Below are 12,380 nucleotides of genomic sequence, written 5' to 3'. Positions count from 1 at the left end.
GATGGGATGATCTCTTGGCCTTGTGTTTCTCGGATCAACAACTATCTTAAATAAAACAGCGGCAGTCTGCTGTCTACCCTTCTCAGGAACTACCCCACTTCTTGATTACAACTTAGGCGCTGCAGAAATAGTTCAGTTCATTACCTCCGAGCAGACAACCCACTTTGTTTATTTCAGTGTTTAAAAAACCAGCACTGTAAAACCAAGAAGTGTGGGGAAAAAAAACACCAAGAAAAAAATTGGAAATTCTCAGCTGCAAATAGGTAGGAATCTGGTAAAATTAAATAATAGATTTAGAGAGTTAGGGTAGATTTTATATACCAACTGTATATATTTTCTTTACCCTATTTATTTTGTTAATGAGATGTACATCGCCTTGATTCTATTTATCTGCTATTGTTTTAATGAGATGTTCATCCACTTGATTCTATTTATTGCTATTGTTTTTGTCTGTCTGTCTCCCCCCATTAGACCGTAAGCCCATCCAAGGGCAGGGACCGTCTCTATCTGTTACCGATTTGTCCATTCCAAGCGCTTAGTTCAGTGCTCTGCACATAGTAAGCGCTCAATAAATGCTGTTGAATGAATGAATGAATTTTAGGAATTTCCAACTCCTACTCTTCTCTAAAACACTTTAACCGGCCCAAATTCCTAGAATTAAATAATAATTACAGTAGTAATAATAACAACCTCCTGAACCAATAGCCGGATCTTGCCGTCTTTTAATTTATATCTGTCTCGTGTTTGGGCATTTCCTATTATTATCATGGTATGATGGGTCAAGCACTCTTCTAAGCCCTGGGGTAGAATCAAGTTCATCAGATTGGGCACAGTCTCTGTCCTGTAGTCTAAGTAGGAGGGAGAACAGGCATTGATTGAATCAACTCTGTGTGTGTTTTAGTTTTCATTAGTGACTGATTTATTTATTATAAAAACTACTTTTCCTCCGGCTTTGTTCTTTACTGAGTGCCTGAGGAGCATTGAAGACCACTTATGCACTACTCTTAAGTGGCTTAGTATCCACATAATAATATTTGGTCCTGTTAAAAGAGTAATTGTGGTGCTAATGTGATTGGAAAATGGTGGGTGTGGCTAAAAACCTTTAAAATGGAAGGCAAAATTCTAAATGGCTTTCCAAGTTTGGATTACACCAGAGGAGAAATGACTTTAAATGCAAATATAATTGCAAATACCAGGGGACAATTGAGAGCCAGGAAGGGGAGGGATACATTACAAAATAAGCTTGAGATTGGGGCTTAAATTGAACAAAGCAAAGAGGAAGTTCCTGTCGCAGTGTTACTCCTATTTTGTTTCCTAAGACTGTGTTTTGCAGGCTATATGTTAGTTACTATAATAACCCCTAGATCTTGGAGTGACCTTTATGATAAAAGCAACCATAAATTAATTTGTGTTGATTATCCATCAGAGTCAGCTTTCACAACTCAACCCCCCACGCAGTGTGGCTTAGTAGATAAAGCACGGGCTAGAGAGTCAGAGGTCATGGGTTCTAATCCCGACTCTGCCGCTTATTCATTCACTCAATCCTATTTATTGAGCGCTTAGGGTTTTCAGAGCACTGTACTAAGCGCTCGGAATGCACAATTCGGCAACAGATAGAGACAATCCCTTATGAGCCGTGTGACTTTGGGCAAGTCACTTAACTTCTCCTGGCCTCAGTTATATCATCTGTAAAATAGGGATTAAGAGTGTGAGCTCAATGTGGGACTGGGACTGTGTCCAACCTAACAGTGCTTGGCATATAGTAAACATTTAAACATATAGTAAAAAACAAAAAACATATAGTAAGCATTGAGAAGCAGCGTGCTCACTGGAAAGAGCCCGGGCTTCGGAGTCAGAGGTCACGAGTTCGACTCCCGGCTCTGCCACTTGTCAGCCGTGTGACTGTGGGCAAGTCACTTCACTTCTCTGTGCCTCAGTTCCCTCATCTGTAAAATGGGGATTAACTGTGAGCCTCACGTGGGACAACCTCATTCCCCAGTATCTACCCCAGCGCTTAGAACAGTGCACTGCACATAGTAAGCGCTTAACAAATACCAACATTATTATTATTCCTCCTTCCATGCACCCCATCGTGGTCCAAGCTGGGACATAGAGAAAGTAAGACTCATGAGCTTCTAGAGCAGAGAAACTATTCCCTTTTCAGGACTCCTCCCAGAGGGAAAGTTGTTTTGCAAAAATTTCATTCAATTCATTCATTCAGTCGTATTTAGTGAGCGCTCACTGAGTGGAGAGCACTGTACTAAGCGCTTGGAAAGTACAATATATCAATAGAGACAATCGCTGCCCACAAGAGGCTGTTAATCATTCAACCAGCGCATGGCTCAGTGGAAAGAGCCTGGGCTTCGGAGTCAGAGGTCATGGGTTTGAATCCCGGCTCTGCCACTTGTCAGCTGTGTGACTGTGGGCAAGTCACTTCACTTCTCTGGGCCTCAGTTCCCCCATCTGTAAAATGGGGATTAACTGCGAGCCTCACGTGGGACAACCCGATTACCCTGTAACTACCCCAGCGCTTAGAACAGCGCTCTGCACATAGTAAGCACTTAACAAATACCAACATTATTATTATTAACTGGAACTACAGGAGAGGATTTGAGCCGAGAGGAGAGGGTCCAGCAAAGTGGGCAGAGGAATTCCACAACCATGAGGAAAACTCCCCTCTCGGGCTTCCGATAGAGAAGGAAATGGGTGGGTGAGGGGGGTGCTGGGATCAGTCGGGTGCACTGTCGGGGACAGTGTGGCCTCGGAGAAATTACTAAAGGAAGTATAGCAGAAGGTTTTGGGGTGTTATTTACTACAGGGGTCTCCTTAGGAACAGGCTCCGGGTCAGGGATTGAGGTTTCTTCATGAATTTAATTTAAGATTCTGTTTTACCTCTGCTGTTGAAATTTTTAAGTTAGTCCTTGATCCTCCATGGACTCAGTTTACACTTCACGGAGAAGGTGGGACTTAGTAAATACTGGGTATCTGTTTATAACCAAAGAGTGTAATTGTATGGTCCATGTAGATGGAACCTACTCATTTGGAAAATTGCTGCCACTGGGTTTGAGGGTGGGAGAGGAGGAAAGAGGGGGCGTTTGGCATTCATCCAAACCTCGCTGCCAAACCTAAAGATGCCAGACTAACTAAATAAAGCCTAGGTGCCTTCTCTGCATTCTGGGGACTCCAAAGCTATATAATAATAATGTTGGCATTTGTTAAGCGCTTACTATGTGCAGAGCACTGTTCTAAGCGCTGGGGGAGATACAGGGGAATCAGGTTGTCCCACGTGAGGCTCACAGTTTTCAACCCCATTTTACAGAAGAGGTAAGTAAGGCACAGAGAAGTGAAGTGACTTGCCCACAGTCACACAGCTGACAAATGGTAGAGCGGGGAGTCGAACTCATGACCTCTGAGGGAGTCGAACTCATGACCTCTGACTCCGAAGCCCGGGCTCTTTCCACTGAGCCACGCTGCTTCGGACAGAGATCGTAACACATAGCCCCAGCAACTAAGAGTGCTGCGCATTCTGTGGGTGCTCAGTTTGTTGATATCAACTTAATTTATCCCAAATTCAATCAACAGTGCTCATTGTAACCTAAATGGATAGCAAAACTGAGCATTCTTAGCAGTCAAAACTATATTTCAAATTTCCAAATCCCAGGTCGTTTGGCAAGTTAACTCGTGGCTTCTTTCCTCTGAAACTTGTAAATGAGATTTTGTAGCCATAGTCTGGATATTAAGTAAGCTGGTCAGTTGGGGTATTAAGCACCTACTCTGAGCCAAGCACTGAACTAAGAACCGAATCAGAATGGATGCCTGACATACATGGAGCTCCCATTCTAAGAAGGAGAGAGAAAACACGTAAATGGTTTCTTCTACCAAGACTCGATAAAAGTGAACTGATCTTTAAAGTTCTAACTGATGAGGTTGATATTGAGAGACCCACTTAATATTCCACTTAATAATATTCCACTTAATAAATACTATTGAATGAATTCCACTAAATGTTGTCTGTCTCCACCCATGTTCTTACTCAGATGATCCTTTTCTCCCTTCCCCACTCCACCATGATCTGGGTTAGGCCCCAGAGACCCAGGCTACTTTGTGTTTGGACCTAATCCTCAAATCCGATCCCCTAAACCGTGGCAAGAACCAAAGGGGTTGGTTGGAACAGCATCTTACAGCTTAATGAGAAGCATTAGAGAAGCAGGGTGGGACGGTGGAAAGAGCCCGGGCTTGGGAGTCAGAGGTCGTGGTTCTAATCCCGGCTCCACCACCTGTCAGCTGTGTGACTTTGGGCAAGTCACTTCACTTCTCTGTGCCTCAGTTGCTTCATCTAGAAAATGGGGATTAAGACTGTGAGCCCCACGTGGGACAACCTGTTTACCTCGTATCTACCCAGTGCTCAGAACAGTGCTTGGCACATTGTAAGCGCTTAACAAATACCGAATTATTATTATTAATGCCGTGTTTGATTGAGGCATTCATAAATACCAAATTATCATTATTAATGCCATGTTTGATTAAGAGGCATTCATACCTTCTGAGACAAAGAAACAAAAGCGGGAAGGATGAGAAGTAGCTGCAACAAACTCAGAGAGAAATTCATTCACTAGTATTTATTGAGCGCTTACTATACGTAGAGCACTGTAGAGAAATGGTTTTCCTACTCTGTCATACTCCTCTTCCACTGAGATCTGGGTCTGGTTCCGTTGTAGGTTCTGCTTTCGACTTTCAGGTCTTATACATCGATAGGCGAACTTCATCTCTCTCTCGCTCATAGTGGATAGAGCACCAGCCTGGGAGTAAGAGGGCCATGGGTTCTAATCCTCCACCACTTTTTTGTGTGAACTTGAGCAAATCACTTCCCTTCTCTGTGCCTCAGTTACCTCATCTGTAAAATGAGAATGGGTCCAACCCGATTTGCTTGTATCCACCCCAGCGCATAGAACAGTTCCTGGCACATAATAAGTGCTTAACAAATACTATTATTATAACTACTGTTACTACTATTATTATTATTGTTATCTTTATTGATTGGTGGATTGGTTTGAAGAGTTATTTCCATCCATCAATCAATTAATGGGATTTATTCAGCTCTTAATGTGTGCAGAGCACTGTACTTAATGAATTATATTTATTGAGAGTTTACTTTGTGAAGAACACTGTATTAAGTGCTTGGGAAGGTACGGTATAACAGAGTTGGTAGACGTTTTCCCTGCCCACAAGGAGAAAAACAGACTAGAGGAGGAGCTTGAGTGCTTGGGAAAAGTACTGTACAGCTGAGTTGGTAGAGAAGCAGCCTGGCTTAGTGGAAAGGGCACAGGCTTGCCAGTCAGAAGACGTGGTTTCTAATCCCGACTCCACCACTTGTCAGCTGTGTGACCTTTGGCAAGCCACTTAACTTCTCTGTGCCTCAATTACCTCATCTGTAAAATGGGGGTCAAGCGAGTGAGCCCTACGTGGGACAACCCGATTACCTTGTATCTACTCCAGTACTTAGAACAGTGCTTGGAACACAGTAAGTGCTTCACAAATACTATTATTATCATTATTAATATTATGTGATCCTGGGCCGTAAAAAGTTTACGCTCTACAGGAAAGACAGACATTAAAGCAGATTAGGGATAAAAACGTTGGTATTCGTTAAGCGCTTACTAGGTGCCGAGCACTGTTCTAAGCGCTGGGGGAGATACAGGGTAATCAGGTCGTCCCACGTGGGGCTCACACGCTTTTAATCCCCATTTTACAGATGAGGGAACTGAAGCCCAGAGAAGTGAAGTGACATGCCCACAGTCACACAGCTGACAAGTGGCAGAGCCGGGCGTCGAACTCATGACCTGACTCCGAAGCCCGGGCTCTTTCCACTGAGCCACGCTGCTTCTCCGTTCCACTTAATAGGATAGGGAACCGGGAGGGCATAAGACAATTTACATAAGCATTGTGGGGCTGGGGTGAGTATCTAAGTGCTTAAGGGTAGCCCAGTTCATAATTGACAAAGAGGGGAGGGCAGAGAGGAAAAACAAAAGGTTTAGCTTGAGAAGGCCTCTCGGAAGAGATGTGATCTTTAGGGAGTTGAAGGAGTAGAGTGGTGATCTGAAGGATATGAAGCGGGAGGGAGTTCATCATCATCATCGTCGTCATAATAATAATGATGGTATTTGTTAAGTGCTTACTACGTGCCAAGCACTGTTCTAAGCTCTGGGGTAGATACAAGCAATCACGTCGTCCTACGTGGGGCTTACGGTCTTAATCCTCATTTTATAGATGAGGTAACTGAGGCACAGAGCAGCGGAGTGACTTGCCCAAAGTCACACAGCTAAGTGGCGGAACTGAGATTAGAACCCACATCCTCTGGCTCCCAAGCCCCTGCTCTTTCCACTGAGCCACGCTGCTTCTCATCATCAACAGTAGTTATTGAGCTAATAATAACAATAAAAATGTTGGTATTTGTTAAGCGCTTACTATGTGCCGAGCACTGTTCTAAGTGCTGGGGTAGATACAGGGTCATCAGCTTGTCCCACATGAGGCTCACCGTCTTCATCCCCATTTTACAGATGAGGGAACTGAGGCCCAGAGAAGTGAAGTGACTTGCCCACAGTCACACAGCTGACAAGCGGCAGAGCCGGGATTCCAACCCGTGACCTCTGACTCCCCGGCCCGGGCTCTTTCCACTGAGCCACGCTGCTTCTCAACGGACTCTCCAAAAAAATGATCTGGGAAAAAGAATGACGGATGGACTGGAGCAGGGCAAGATAAGATACAGGGAGGTCAGTGAGGAGCCTGACGCAATAATCAAGGCGAGAAACGATGAGTTGCTTGGATCAGCATGTTAGCAGTTCGGATGGAGAGGAAATGGTAGATTCTAGAGAAATTATGAAACATATGTCATAATATCCTGGCTTAGATCACCCTTTCACAGTGTTATTAATGGAGTAAAAAGCTCACAACTGGATAAACCAGATTATTTATGAAAATTTCATTATTACTAAATCTGGAGTTGTGAATAAGAAGTTAAAAGCAGCCTGGCCCAGTGGATTGAGCATAGACCAGGGAGTCAGAAGGACCTGGGTTCTATTCCCTGCTCTGTCACTTCTCTCCTGGGTAACCTTGGACCAGTCACTTAACTTCTCTGAGCCTCAGTTACCTCATCTGTAAAATGGGGCTTAAGACTGTAAGCCCCATGTGGGGCATGGACTCTGTCCGACCCAATTGGCTTTTATCTACCCCAGTGCTTAGTACAGTACCTGGCACATAATAAGTACTTAACGAATACCATAAAAAATACAGTTCATTTCTTTACATGGTAGTTGTTCAGCACATTCTAGGTGCCAGGAATTGGGGAAACAGCGTGGCTCAGTGGAAAGAGCCCAGGCTTGGGAGCCAGAGGTCATGGGTTCGTATCCCGCCTCTGCCACTTGTCAGCTGTGTGACTGTGGGCGAGTCACTTCACTTCTCTGGGCCTCAGTTACCTCATCTGTAAAATGGGGATTGAGACTATGAGCCCCACGTGGGACATCCTGATTCCCCTGTATCTACCCCAGCGCTTAGAACGGTGCTCTGCACATAGGAAGCGCTTAACAAATACCAACATTATTATTATTACCAAGTGCTGGGGTAGATACACAAGATAATCAGGTTGGACACAATCCCTGTCCCACATGGAGCTCACAGTCTAAGCAGGAAGGAAGAGGATTTAATTCCCATTTTACAGTTGAGGTAACTGAGGAACAGAGAAGTGGCATAGTGGATAGAATTCGGGCCTGGGAGTCAGAAAGTCACGGGTTCTAATCCTGCCTCTGCCATTTGTCTGCTTGTGTGACCTTGGGCAAGTCACTTCACTTCTCTGTGCTTCAGTTTCTCCCCTCCTCTAGACCGTGAGCTCATTGTGGGCAGGTATGGTCACTCTTTATTGCTGTACTGTGCTTTCCCAAGCGCTTATTACAGTGCTCTGCACCCAGTAAGTGCTTAATAAATTGAATGAATGAATTCAGTTACCTCATTTGTAAAATGGGAACTGACACTGTGAGCCCCACGTGGAACAAGGACTGTGTCCAACCCGATTTGCTTGTATCCACCCCAGCTCTTGGTACAGTGCCTGGCACATAGTAAGCGCTTAACAAATACCAAAATAATAGTTATTATTATCATTAAGTGACTTGTCCGATGTTGCACAACCTGCTACGTGACCTTGGCCAATCCACTTCATTTCTCTGGGCCTCAGTTACCTCATCTGTAAAATGGGGATTAAGAATGTGAGTCCCATGTGGGACAGGGACTGTGTGCAACCTGATTAACTTGTTGCTATCCCAGCTCTTAGAACAGTGCTTGACACATAGAAAGTGCTTAAGAAGCACTATTATTATTTTTATTATTTGGCAGAGGCAGAATTAGAACTCAGGTCTTCTGACTCCCAGGCCCAGGCTCTTTCCACCAGACCACGCTGCTACACTCTGAGAGTGGAGTCGGCCCTGGAGCTGGGGTGGGACAGGACATATCCGTGCAGCTTGTGGCCCCACGTCCCCAGAGAAGCTGTGAGGAGCAAGACAGTTCAGTACGTGCCTCAAATTAATATTCTAAAAGCTGTTTGGGGCAGCAAGGGATGCTATCTTGCATCCTTGGGATGTACTTGCTAGTTGTTGCTGCTTTTTGCATAATGAAACCCCTTCCTACCACCTCTCTCTCCCCTGCCTGCTTGTTGCTTTTAAATTTGTCCTGCTCTCCTCATAATAATGATAATAATAATAATTGTGGGATTTGTTAAGCTCTTACTATGTGCAAGGAACAGTACTAAGTGCAGGGGTGGATACAAGCAAATAGAGTTGGACACAGTCCCTGTCCCACACGAGGTTCACAGTCTTAATACCCATTTTACAGATGTGGTAACTGAGGCCCAGAGAAGTTTAATGACCTTCCCGGCGTCACCCAGCAGACAAGTGGCAGAGCTGAAAGTAGGACCCAGGTCTTTCTGACTCCCAGGTCTTTGATCCATCTACTAGGCCATGCTCATCCCAACTCCTGCCATGCCATAGTTCCAACCTTCACTGCCCCGGTTGCGCAAAGGAGGGAAGCTAAGGGTGGGGGCTGGTTTGTCCCAAAATGGGAACTGGGTGGGGAAGGGTAGGAAAGAGATTTTTTTTAAAAAAAAGGTCATCTGAGCAACAGGTGAGGGTGAAGAAATATCCAGGAACAGCTGGATAGCACATCCGGCTGAAATGGTACCTACTGCTTCTTGGGTATCAACTTCCAGGATTTTCCCAGGGACTGCCTGCTGCCCCAAATAATAATAATAATAATAATAATGTTGGTATTTGTTAAGCGCTTACTATGTGCAGAGCACTGTTATTAGCGCTGGGGTGGATACAGGGTAATCGGGTTGTCCCACGTGAGGCTCACAGTCTTAATCCCCATTTCCCAGATGAGGGAACTGAGGCACAGAGATGCGAAGTGACTTGTCCACAGTCACACAGCTGACAAGTGGCAGAGGCGGAATTCAAACCCATGACCTCTGACTCCCAAGCCCGGGCTCTTTCCACTGAGTTACGCTGCTTCTCTTAAATGGTTCTCCCAAACCATCCCGGGCTCTGAAGACCTACCTCTGTGCAGGAAAAGGGATGAAGGAGACATGTCTTCTCTCTATGCCCTTCCCATCTTCTCCTCAAACAAACAAGATAGGATGCTCTATGGCAGTTTTGTACTTAGGCACAAATGACAGCTCTTTTCGGGGAGGTGGGGGTGATCTGCCGCTGGATGGTCCGGTGGACCCAGGGAAATTAATTAATTCAGTCATTCAAACGTATTTATTGAGTGCTTACTATGTATAGAGCCCTGTATTTACTGCTTGGGAGTAATTGGAAATCAATAATTGGAAATCAATCCAATTCACACAGAAAGGAAATGCTGGTAAACAGAATGTAGGTGAAAAGTTTAATGGGGTGGGAGGGGGTTGATTCATTCGTTCATTCAATCATATTTAATAATAATGTTGGTATTTGTTAAGCGCTTACTATGTGCCGAGCACTCTTCTAAGCGCTGGGGTAGATACAGGGTAATCAAGTTGTCCCACGTGAGGCTCACAGTTAATCCCCATTTTACAGATGAGGTCACAGAGAAGTGAAGTGGCTTGCCCACAGTCACACAGCTGACAAGTGGCAGAGCCAGGATTCGAACTCATGACCTCTGACTCCCAAGCCCGGGCTCTTTCCCCTGAGCCAGCTGACTACTCGCTGTGTGCAGAGCACTGTACTAAGCGCTTGGGAGAGTACAATTTAACCATAAACAGGCACATTCCCTGCCCACAACGAACTTACGGTCTAGAGGGGGAGAGGAATAAATTACAGATATATAAAGTGCTGTGGGGCTGAAAGTCAGCTGGGGGTATTCATTCAATTCATTCAATAGTATTTATTGAGCGCTTACTATGTGCAGAGCACTGTACTAAGCGCTTGGAATGTACAAATCGGTAACAGATAGAGACGGTCCCTGCCCTTTGACGGGCTTACGGTCTAATCGATGGAAAAGAGGGTTCACACCTCTTTCCCTCTCCTCTCCTCCCCTTTACCACATTGGTCCTCCTGGGCCATGTCAGCCCCCCCGATTGTTTTTTGTAGCCGCAGGTTGGGAGGGGAAGTCTGCATTGGGGTCCACTGCTGCCGAGATAAATGGGGTTGGTGGGGTGGGAAGGGGCACATTGTGGAGAAGGGAAAAAGTCAAGTTCAGGGAGCAAAAAGCCAAAGACTGCCTGGGGAAAAAGCACATCAGGATTTGGGGCAGGGTAAGCTTTGAAGAGTTCAGCTAGAAAGGGGTGGACGACATAACAAATACTACCGACTGAGGATCGATTTATGCTGCTTTAGGATCTGCTTTTTTATCCGTTTGCAAAGCGCTATTGGTTTAGTGCTTATTAGGTACTAATCACTGTACTAAGTGCTGGGGTAGATACAAGATAATCAGGGTGGATAGAGTCCCTGTTCCACATAGGGCTCGCAGTTTAAGTAGGAGATAATTACTTAATTCCCACTTTACAGATGATGAAACTGAAAGTCAGAGAGATTAAGGGGTTTACCCAAGGTCACAGCACAACCGGCAAGTAGTGGAGCTGGGTTTAAAACCCAGGCCCACGCTCTTTCCTCCAGGATAAACTGCCTAGAAGCACCTGGAAGAGTAGTTATTACAGTCCTCTAGACTGTAAATCGTTGTGGCCAGGAAATGTGTTTGCTATACTGCACTCCCCCAAGCACGTAGTCCAGTGGTTTGCACACAGTAAACACGCGATACGACTGACTGACGGACTGCACTTATTCGACAAGATTCCTGTCAAATCTTCTCATGTGAGCCCCATGTGGGACAGGGATTATGCTCAATTTAATTATCTTGTAACTACCCAGCATTTAGCCGAGGGTGGATGAGGGTGGTGACTCTGGAACAATCTTCAAGTGTTTTTAGTGTTACTGGAAAGAGGATAGTGGCCAACTGTTTTCATTAAGTAAAATAAACTTACCCTTGAGCAGTCTTTGTACAGAGTACACAGATGTTCTCTTCCTGTTTTTAGCTTCTGGAAACTTTGGGTAAGCAAATCATGGGAGCACCTTTAAAGGCCTAGACATCAGCAAGAAGAGGAAATTGTAAACAAGCTACGTATAGAAACTATGACACTGTGCTTAAGTGTCTTAATCTGATAAGTGATTTTTGTTACCAGCAATTAATTGACAATTCCTACTACCAATATACTGTCAAAAGAAGCTCTAGTGAAAATTGTAAAGTAAAATAGGGCTGAAATTTGGGTAGAGGCCCCCAAAGGACGGGAAACTATACAGTACAAGGTATTCTAATGAAAAATGTGAAGAGAAGTATAGCCTTCAGCCGTCCGGAGGGCCAACCTCTGCTCGTATCATGTCTCATCAGTGGTTGACTCCATTAATTCCAGTTGCTTGGGAATTAGAAACCAAATCCAGTGGTTTAGTTAATTGTCACCGAGAGTATTTATTGAGTACTCACACCCAACTGTTTGCAGAGCACCGTGCTGGGTATTTGGGAACCTAGAAGAAAAACAACCAAAGCAAACATGTCCCTGCCCTCCAATTTATAATCTAATGGCAACAGGAAGATATGAATTAGAAGAATACAACAGGAATAGGTATGAACATAAATATATATAATGAAAATGAAAGTCTATAAACCAGCTATTTTTATAAGGCTAAGGGTTGCTAAGATTGACAGATCTAGGGAAGAGGGAATTAGCCAAAGAATGCCTTTTGGAGGAGATGTCTTTATAGAAGATTTTGAAAAGTGGAGAGAGATATGGTTTGGGAAGATTTGAGGAGGGAAGGAAGTCATTCACTGCAAGAGGAAGGGGAATGTACAATTGAGAATGAGGTACA

Source organism: Ornithorhynchus anatinus, chromosome 3 (assembly GCF_004115215.2).
Source record: "Ornithorhynchus anatinus isolate Pmale09 chromosome 3, mOrnAna1.pri.v4, whole genome shotgun sequence".
Taxonomy (NCBI): Eukaryota; Metazoa; Chordata; class Mammalia; order Monotremata; family Ornithorhynchidae; genus Ornithorhynchus; species Ornithorhynchus anatinus.
Note: the sequence above shows the minus strand (reverse complement) of the source record.